The sequence below is a fragment of the Chinchilla lanigera genome, unplaced genomic scaffold (genome assembly GCF_000276665.1).
Source record: "Chinchilla lanigera isolate Chin_1 unplaced genomic scaffold, ChiLan1.0 scaffold00103, whole genome shotgun sequence".
NCBI classification, from domain to species: domain Eukaryota; kingdom Metazoa; phylum Chordata; class Mammalia; order Rodentia; family Chinchillidae; genus Chinchilla; species Chinchilla lanigera.
Genome location: NW_004955504.1, coordinates 4,398,881 through 4,409,372, shown reverse-complemented (window position 1 = coordinate 4,409,372; position 10,492 = coordinate 4,398,881).

Genomic DNA, 10,492 nt, shown 5'->3' with positions numbered 1-10,492 from the left:
AATGCTTCTGACCCCCAGCACCTCCAAAGGGAGCCTCCCCACTTGACGGGCAGGAAGAGTGTAGTTCAGCGAGTTAAGTCCTCTTCCCAAGATTTCCCCCTTGGGTGGTCTGAGCCCAGCCTGGGTCTCCTGCTGGTCTGTGCCCTGGCCCCAGGTTGGCTGTCCACTCCCGCAGCATAGGGCCCAGCCTTGTGCCTACGCCCTGGGTGCTGTGTTCAGGGTGAGCTGGTCACCTGTGCCAGGTGTGTGGGTGAGTGTCAGCCACAGAGAAGGGAACTTCAATACCAGCAGACACATGCCCATCTCCTCTGCCAATTTCAGTCCTTAGGCACTGTGTCCCACTTTTAAATATATTCTTGCACAGCAGCAATTCCAGTGCATTGGAGTTTTCTGACCCTGTCTGGCTTAGACGCTTTGTGGAAGCAGGTGCCAGTTTATCAGGAAGCTAGGCCACCGGGGCGCTGTCCATGGTGTGAAACACTGGTCACATAACCAAGGAAGCACTACTTTTCACACGGTTGTGTGCTACAGCAGGGAGCAACTTTCAGCTTGTAATTTGGGACTTGTGAAAAAGAAAAGGAGATGCCTACTCTCCTAGAGGAGCCCTAGTCATTCGCTGGCATAAATGCTGGCTGACTTTGGCTCATCTCTTTGGCTGATGAAGGGCCTGAGCAGGGAGCTAGAGCGCAGGAAGCAAGGAGTGTGTGGGGCCCTGGCCCTGTGCAGAAATGCTTTAGCGTCCACAGTGGTTGTGCTGAAAAGCTGGCTCAAGAGTGGCTGTGTCCTAAGACCTAGCTTCTTCCTCCCCGGGAAAAGAGAGGAATGGTTGTGTTTCTGGCCAAGAGCAAAAGAAAATGGAGTGTGAGCTTCCGAAGCTAGAAATTTAATGTTTCAAGAAGAGTTGGACCTAGGCGCAGCTGACCCTGCACTGGGAGTGATAGGAGGAGAGTATGTAGCTGACTGACCTTGAGGACAGGAAGAAATTCCTGTCAAATTACCGAGCCATAGAAACATTCTGGGGGTCCAACCCTGTCGAATGTAACAGCAAATATCTACCAGGAAAGGAGGAGAGATTTCTGGGATACAGCCCTATCAGATCCTCCTTTTCTTTGCATCAAGCTTGACCTTGGGGGTGAAGGGAACTTCCTCATTACCCTGCAGAGTTTCACTGGCATGACTGGGAGTAGTTTAGCAGGAGGAACAGCACACAAATTCCTTAGCACACCCAGGGCACCACAAGAATGGAAGCATCTTGCAACTCAATGAGGTTGGGGGGAGGAAATTCAGAGGGAAGGAAGCTCTTTGTCCAGGAGATGGGTAGACTCACAGGACACACAGTGGCTTGGGACAGAGCTCACTGGGCCCTGGGTCTGGTGTTGATTTTCAGTCCCCTCCTGTTTCCTGGTAGTGACATGTCTGTAAGAGCACTGAAGGCAATTATGCTCCTCTTTGGGGGATCTAGCCTTTGGGTTTCCCTGAAGTCTTCGTGTCTGACCTGAGTGGTTGGTCCACCCAGGAGCCTAGCTCGCCTCTGTAGCCCCTGGATCTCTGCTCCTAACTGCAACTTGGAGCTCCCAGCTGCTGAGACCAACACCCAGGGGTCTGCTTTAGTCCCCTCTTTCTGCCCCGTCTTCACTGTGCACCAAGGCTCCGCCCCTTGTGACCTGCCTCCCTTCCCTGTTCTGGCCTGTGGGTCCCAGCCTGTGGTCTCTGCAGTGGCCTTGCCTCTGCCTGGAGCACACCTCCCCCTCGACAGCCCTGTGGCCAACCACCCACTCACATGCTCCTGCCGCACCTCCTCAGCCATGCCCACCCGGACGACCCCACGACACACCGTGCCCTCCTCCCCCGCTCTTCTGGCCCAAGTCCTGCTCTGGAACACAGCCGCTCTGTCTCTAGTGGTGCTTGTCACCTTCCACCATGCTACCAAGTTCGCCGGCTCACAGTAGAGGTTTTTGTTTTCTCCAGCAAGTGTTTAATATTTGTTCTCAGCTGTTTCTTGGTGTTTTCTGCTTCTGGCACCTGCAGGTAATAGGTCCACATTTAGTATTTGTCCAGAGAAAAAAACAAAGAGTGAGTAAAGGTCTGCTTTTGGGGTGACTGGGGATCCTAAAAGGCCATTCAAATGCCTCTGAGCTACTTCTACACCTGGGCTCTGTTGGATGACCAAGAAAGCTTTGGCTGAGCAAGTCCAGGAATCAAAGAACAGAACGGAAAGGCAGACTGGGAAGATGAAGTTTTTGTTCAAGACAACAAATAGAAGCTGGTGGTGCATGCCTCCCAGCACTCAGGAGGTTAAAAAAGAACCAGAACAAGCTGGTAAAGGCATAGCACAGATGTTAGCCAGAACTGGCAAACGTTACAGATGGGCCATCCTCCACTTAGCACCTGGACAGGCATCACTAATCGATCTCCACATTGGTTCCTTGTTGTTCTGGATGTTCCAGATGCTTTCAGCTCATGGGATACAGTGTCTGGAACTCATCACAAGATGAAATTTGTGGATATCTTTTTGTCTCTGACTTCAGCCACATCCTGCCCCCTCTTGGTTCCATAAAATATGCCACCAGCAACATATAGGACTCATGTCTTTGTAAGAAGACACACCAGATCTTCCTCTGGGGCACATAGAGGCCACAATGAGAAAGAAGCTGTCTGAAAGATGAGGAGAGGAGCCCAGTCCCTCTTCCAGAGACCAGGCCTGCGGGACCATAGCTTCTGGCCTCCACAGCTAAGAGCAAATAAATGTGATTGTTTAAGACCCCCAGGGTGCGGCGTTGTGTTCTGGCAGCCAGGGTTGGCTAACGCAGCTAAGGAACTCCGTTACTTCCTGACCATCAAATCCAACCTGCACAATCCAGCAATGGCAGGGGCTAGGATGACACCTTGCAGGATGTCAGATAGCAAAGTTCTGCACAGACGGGATCCTGGCACAGAGGAGAAAAGTGAACACAGCTCGAAGGCAAGACCGTGAAGGCTTCCTGTTGGCCCTGTTGGTCCTTGCAACTTAAAGAGAAAACAATAGTGTTTGTCAGGTCAGTTGCTGCAGGTGAAAAGGGAAAGGCGCCATGTGTGAAAGAGCAGCTGCTGCCGGGGTCCCCGCGGACTGTGCCTCTGGGAGTCGGTGGCCCGGCTGTCTGCTAGGAAAGCTCCACAGCTCAGTTTAAATGGGGTTGTAATGCTCGTCTGGTTCTTCAAAAAGAGGAAGCTGTCCAGGGTTTACTGCAAAAACCCTGCCACTCTCTCCACTCCCACATCTTACAAGTTTCTGATCGCACTCATCTCTGCAGGCCCCCCAGGGACGTGGTGCTGCCTTGGGTTTATTTTCCTAGAAGGGAGGCAAATCCCAAGGGCTTCCATGTGTTCCTTCTGACCACACTGCTCATCCTCTGTGCATTTTGGGAAACAAGGTGCCGGCTCTTCCATTGCTGTGTACATTCAAATGGCTACTGTGAGCCACTGGGTAAACGACAGCAAGTGGGTCCATGACCAACTGCACCCGCTATGGGACTTGGGCCAAGCACCATTTATCATTTCCCCAACATAAGCCTCCCTCTGACAGCAGAACAGTGGCATTGTTATTTCCGTGAATTAGCATCACTTCAAAGCCATTGTCTAGCAACCCTCAGAGGTCTGAGCATTTCCCTTTCTCCACTGCACAGCTGTCCTACTAGAAGGATGCTGTTTCAATTTCATTTTCCTCTAGAAAATGCAAGGAGAAAGATTCACAGAATGTATGTGTGCAGTGGTGCAGGGTTCCTGGCTCAGTGTCTGTCTTCTGCAGTGGACACTAGCTTCCCTTGCAGCCCAGGTCCTGGCACAGCTCACAGCATTTGAGCTCTTTCTGGGTGAATGAACAGGACAGGCTGAGAGGGAAGAATGCAGTCAGTGCTGGGACCAGTTGGGAAAAAAACCAGTTGGTCCTAACCAATGTCCTGCACCCAAGTTTAAGCTTCCTTCCTTGGGCTCCCCATTTGATGACAGCATGGTGGCACCAGATGCCAGGTATTCAGAAGACAGAGTATGTCTTCATCCCTGTCCTACCAACCTTGCCGGTCTCCACCTTCAAGTTTAGCTATGTCTCAGCGTTAAGGGTGGGACACAAAATGGCTTGGGGAAGCACCAGCCTGATCTCTGAGAACAACTGTCCTTACCCTTGACATGTGCTCAAGTCTGAACTCTCACCCTCTACCCACACATGGGCATCTGGGCACCCCAGGGTCTGAGGCCTTGCCTTAGCAACCTGTGTGGTACCCTGATGGCTAGCATTGTACTTGCCACCTCTGTCTACCTAGTTTTCGTAGCAGATCCTTCTTCCCAACTCTTGCCCAAGTCCTTTAGACAAAATTCCCTGACAAGTATTTCATTTTTTAATCTGATCCTATACCTTGCCATTTCTTTTCTTGTTTTACTTTTATTTTGTAATAGTCTTAGATAACCATAGAAAAGATGAAGAAATGGTGCCCCGAGTTCCCGTGCACCCTCAGGGCTCTAACCCAAACAGGAAACTGACACTGGCCCAGGATGCTTAGCTACAGATCTTGGGGAAGTGCCACCATTTTTTCTATGAATGTCCTTTTCCTGTCCCAGGCTATGATGGAGGGTTCTACATCCTTAATAGTCTTATCTCCCTGGCCTTTTCCAGGCTAATAGTCTCTATCCTCTCTTGTCTTTCATGACCTTGATGTGTTTGAAGAATAACTGGCTGAGTATTTCAACTGGAGTCTTTTGAAGAATTTTAAAGGGCAATATTATGTTGCACTGATTCTGACTTACAATCTGTTTTCATATCACTTGCAGAATAACAGCATCTTCAGCTGCCCATCAGGACATGTGGACTCCTTACCACTTATCCCTGCTGCTTCTCACCCTCTGTCCCTGTGGTCTTTGGAATCACCATGCTCTGCAGTCATCGTGAATCTTTTTCACGAACACACTCCAGCACCATTGTCCTTTCTGCATCTGAAATACTGTGCCTCCTTCCCCTTGTGGACCTTGTGAGCTCTCACCTGCCCAGGTTGTGGTAGCTTCACCCAAACACAGCTCCCTAGGCACGTCCTTCGTCGCTTACACACAATACCTGGCACCTGTAACCTAATGGAGGAGAGGTTTATTTTAGCTTGCAGTTTGTAAAGGTTTCCATCCACAGCCCGCTGGTTCCAAGGCAGGACAGCATGGAGCAGGAAAAGGTCCTCACATCATGATGGGCAGGAAGCAGACAGCAGAGGGCAGAGCCAGGGAGGGAGATACAACCTTCTGGGTCAGGCTCGCAGCGACTGACCGCTTCCAACCTACATTCAACAGCAATCAGCTGTAACGCCCATGATCCAATCGCCTTGCAAACATCCCACTTGTGGCTGCATGAGGCTAAGGGTGGCATCTAGATATAAACTGTAACAACAGCAATTCCTCACCCACTCAGCATGCCCTGTGGCTGCTCCTGGTTGGAAGGCTCTCCTGGGGAGCTCTCCTCCACAAGGCAACTCGGGGCCATACGGTCTTTCCATCTGGGGACACTGCTATCCTAAACTTGGCCTCTAAGGTGACTCTAGAAGTGAGACATGAGGAGGAGCGCATGCGGGAATGTTCGACATCACAGGCCGTTACAGATGCACTTCCTTTATGCCAATAGAGTATGAAGATCAAGACTAATAGCAGGAGCATGTCTGTACAGACAGGACCAGAGAGTGTAGTCATCTGGGTCTCAGGGGGAAAAGGAAATCTTTTCACGCAGGTATCGCATTATTTCTGCTGCTGACCACTCTTGGATCTGATCACCAAACTGCTTTATTTTTCCCAGGATAATAAACTCCCAAGGAAGAGAACAGTCACAGCGTAGAGCCACCCCTGAGCTGCTCAGGCCCCTGAGGTGTGCATCTTCTGTGATCCAAGAGACACACTGGCTGCCTGCTCCACGGATCCCTGAGGTACAGCGGTGGATTCCGGACAGAACTGCACGAAACCCTCCCAGTAGGGAAAGGCAGAAGTGAAAGTCTCACACCTGTCTGCAGCCCACAGCATGTGCTGACCCTCAGGCCTGCATGTGACCTTCCTGCTGTCCCTGCCAGGCCCGTGCTCCCGGCCTCAGGCTTCTCCTCCCTGCTGCGTATCACCCTCGCTCACAGAATAACGGATTTTAAGTCCTGTGTTCTCCTTCGGGGCAGTGCGGATTTTGGAACTCACTTCCTGCTTAGGAAAGATTGCTTTCTAAATCCCGAACAAAGTATTGTCTGGGTGTAGATCTGTGATAGTTTTAGCTACATGATCATCTCAAAAACTCAGTGATTTTGATCTACTTGCTTGCAGCGGATTCCATGTGCAGTAGCCGCACCCAAAGACCGTTTCTGCGTATTATTCTCTAATCTCGGGCCCCTTCATCACGGTGTATTCGTCTCTCTCCACGGAACAGCAGCCTCTTTCAGGCTCCTGGTTGTAAGTGGTGCCATCGTGTGAACGTGTCCTCCAAAGCCTTGGATGGAATTTTAATGTCACTGTGAGGGCTTCATGCGGCAGAACCATCGAGCGGTGATGAACGTCGTTGTCCCCAGAGTGGGTTGGTCGTTACGAGAGGGGGTTGTTATAAAAGTGAGTTCTGCCCTCTTCCAGGGCTCACTCTCTGGCTTCCTCCGCCCCCTCCTCCAGCACAGTGACACGGCACAGGGTCCCACCAGATGCCAGTGCCGGGCTCCGGCTTCCTAGTGTCCAGACTGTGAGCCAGATATGCTTCTGCATGATGTTTCCCAGTCTGTGATATTCAGAAAGGTGGCACAAAGTGCACGGAGGCAGGTGGGGAGTCTACACCCCTTCTCAGTCATCTGTCGTTGGTCTTTAATTGGCTCAGGAAGGTCACCAGACCCTTGTTAGCACAAATGATTTGTTTTTGAGACAGGTTCTCACTATGTAGCCCAGGTTGGCCTTAAACTCAAGGCAATCCTCCTGCCTCGGCCTACCAAGTGCTGGGATGACAGCGTGCGCCTCCATGCCCAGCCGCACAAGTAATTTTTTATTGCTCTATTTTTCTGCTAGGCAGTGAGAGCAACCACCTCTCATCACCCTACAAGGCCCTGACTTGCTGTGTCTCTTATCTTTGGACTTCTCTGTGCAGAGCAGCCTCTTGTTCCCTGAGCTCGTTTCTGTCTTGTCTTTGCAAACAATCAATTCTGTTTAAAACCTACTTCCAGCGTGCTAGGTTCCGACGACGCCCCCGCAAGCCTGTGGTAACAGAGTCTGCCCTCCACCTCCATGTCTCTGCCGGGGCTGCTGTGGCTACGCGTCTTGCCGAGTCGCAGCAGACACCCAGACACCCAGCATATTGGACGTGCTCCCCACCCCTCTCCTACCCACCACACGTCCTCCGCTGCTGCCTCATCCGGTCCCCTTCTCCGGGTGGCTCGGCGGTCAGGCTGCTGCTCTCCTGGGCACAATCTTCAACATGTGGCTGCAAGTTTGCCAGCAGAAGGCGGCTCAGGTGTGAGAGGGGTTTTCCGGGCTATCTGGATGTGTTACGCATTATTGTGCTGTCCGTGGACTCTCTGGACACTGAGCCTCTAAAGGTGAGGAGGTGGCCCGTGTCCAGCTGCAGGCTCCTGCTGTAGGCGCGCAGTGGAGGGGCACAGGCGGTGGGAAGCTGAGTGTGGGCAACAGCACATCTGCTCTCCGCAGGGTGCGGAGGGGCTGCTCTGCTTGACAGTGTGCATAGCTTTGTACACCACACGGCTCCTTGAAGAAATGAAGCCACCATCCCGCCCTCTTCTGCTGACGCGAGGGGGAAACTGTGCCTCCCCAGCCCAAGAACGTGGCATCACTGATAGTCCAGCATTTCCCGGCACCTTACTCTCAACACACAAAGTTCTCAGTGGAGACGATTTTTAAAATACTTTTTACTAACACCTTTTGTCTTGAAGGGAATTGTTACTTTTAATAGGAAAAAACCTCTAAGTTGTGGGGATTGGAAATTCTGAGGGCCACACTGTCGTCCGCGGCTGGGAGGGCAATGTGCCCTGTCTGTGCATGCCCAAGACAGAAAACCTTCCCTTCAGGCAGAAGCATTCCCAATTAACCGATGGAAATACGCAGAACTGAGGAACAACAGCGCGCTTGTTTGCTATTACTCTGAGAAACAAAGGGCGCGTGAGGAGGCTGCCTGGAGCAGGGATCAGCATCATGTGAGATGTCTCCAGGATCCCAAGGATGGGGCAGGCAGGCATGGACAAGGAGGCTTCTCCGTGACCTGGCTTGCCCTGGGGGACAGAGAGGAGCTGCCACCAGGAGGCCTGATGTGCCACCTGCTGACCAAACCGGGACCCACCACATCCAGGAGTCACCACCACTGGGTCCAGACCTTCAATTTTGTATTTATCTGGATGAAAGTGTCTTGTCTAAAAAATATCAGAACCTTGTGACGGTTTTCCGACAAGCAGATCTAGAGCATCTTGAATGAGGCAGTTTTTTCTAACTTGTCCCATGGCCCTGCCTGAACTCACCGCAAGGTGAGGCCAAGGCATCCCACCCGTCTTGACCCTTCCTGCTCCACTCTGGGCTGGGGGAGAGGAGAACACTGTGAGGAGGGCAGGGCGAGAGCTGAGTCCGGAAACAGAGGCTCCTGCCTCTGAGAAGTCGTCCGCCGCAAGGGCACTGCCAGCACCCGGCAGCCTTGGGCGGGAGGCCGTGGAACACAGCCTGCGACACCTGAGTGCTAGTGGTGACACCGCTGGGCCAGGCTGGCAGAGACCCCCTTCTTCCCGGGGCTCACACCCACTGGGCCGACCCGTCACACAGACGGACAAAAAGCTGCCGATGAGCAAAAGGCTTTCTTGCTGCCCTGCCATTACTCATTTAATTAAGAGATTTTACTTTTTTAGAGCAGTTTTAGGTTGCACAAAGTTCTCTAATACTGTTTTTCCCCTGGTTTTCGCTACTGTTTAACATTTTGCATTGTTATAATTAATCATACAACAACAAATGAAATAAAGTAAAACTAACTAGTGTTGACTTACATTTTACATAATAATTAAAATAAATTCAGTAAACTAGCAGTGATGGAATAGTACACTATCGGTAGCTGACATCCGGAGTATACTCTAAGGTTAACTCTCGGTGTGGGACACTCTATGGGATTTGACAAGCGCACGCCTTATCCGTCACTGTGCACACATAGAATGGTGTGGCTGCGCTAAAATTCTTTTGTCCTCCACATACTCGCCCCTCCCTCCATCCAAACCTCCAGCAGCCACTAACCATCACACTAACTTGTGTCCATATTTGTGCCTTTTCCAAAATGTCACTTGCTGGGATCGTAGACTCTGCGGCCTCTTCAGACCGGCTTCTCTCACTTAGCAGTATGCACTTAGCAGTATGTTCTTGCTTTTCTTTTCGGGCTCAGTAGCTCTTTGTTAAACGCTCTGAATAAAATGCTGCTATGTGGGTTGTCTTGGTTACTTTTCTCTCCTTGCTGGAACAAAATACCTGACACCCAAAATTAAGGAAGGAAAGGTTTATTTCACTTACAGTTTGTGGAGGTTTCAGTCCATACTTGGCAGGTTACGAGGCAGAGTGGCACATGGCAGAGGGCTACAGCTCATGGCGGCAGAACACAGCAAAAGCAACAAAACACAAAAGGGAGGAATGGCAGCAAGCAGCCTCTTGCTCTCCCTTACATATGCAAACTATTCACCCCAGGGTGGGTGTAGCTCTCACACCCATAATCAATCAAACTCTAAAAGCCTGCCCCATGGCCACATGAGGCTTTGGGGGGACACCCAGACACAAACCATAACACGGGTTCACCACAGTTTCTTTACCACTTGCTTCCTGAAGGACAGCAGTTGACGTCATCTCTTGGTTGCTTCTGATTGTTGCCAGTCTGGAGCAAGGTCACTCCAAGGGCTTATGTACATGTTTTACCTTCTTTGGGTAAACACCTAGGTGCTCCATTGTTGGATCGAATGATAAAATTATGCTCAACGTTTTTTAGAAGCTGTCAGACTGTCTTCCCAAGCTGCTGGACCTTTCCCATGCCCAGCCTCAGTGAGTGAAATTTCCCATCACTCCACACCCTTGCCAGCAGTTCATGCCGTAAGTGTTTCGGGTTTGGGCCGTCTGAGGAGGTGACTTGTGGCGTCCTAGTGTGGCTTCTGTCTGGAGTTCTCGAGGGACATACAATGTGGAGCATCTGTGGGTAAGCTTCTCATCCAGCTTGGTTTATTTCTCCCCAAGGGGCTAAAGAAGATATTCTGTATTCAGAGCAAAAAGGATCGGCGTATTGTTAAGAGAGAAATATGTTTCTAGACTGACTGGTCCAGACATTCCCTTAACACATCTTTCAAGCTGATAGGGAAGGAGACTAGTGCCAAGCATCATTTCCTTCTTTAGATGCTTTCAAACCAGGCAACACGATCAGTGCTGAAACAATAGGGAGTAATGGATGCCCTCTCAGAGGGTTTGAGTTGCGAAAGGAGCTTTCCCAGCCATGTAGTTTTGTGAACAGATTTTG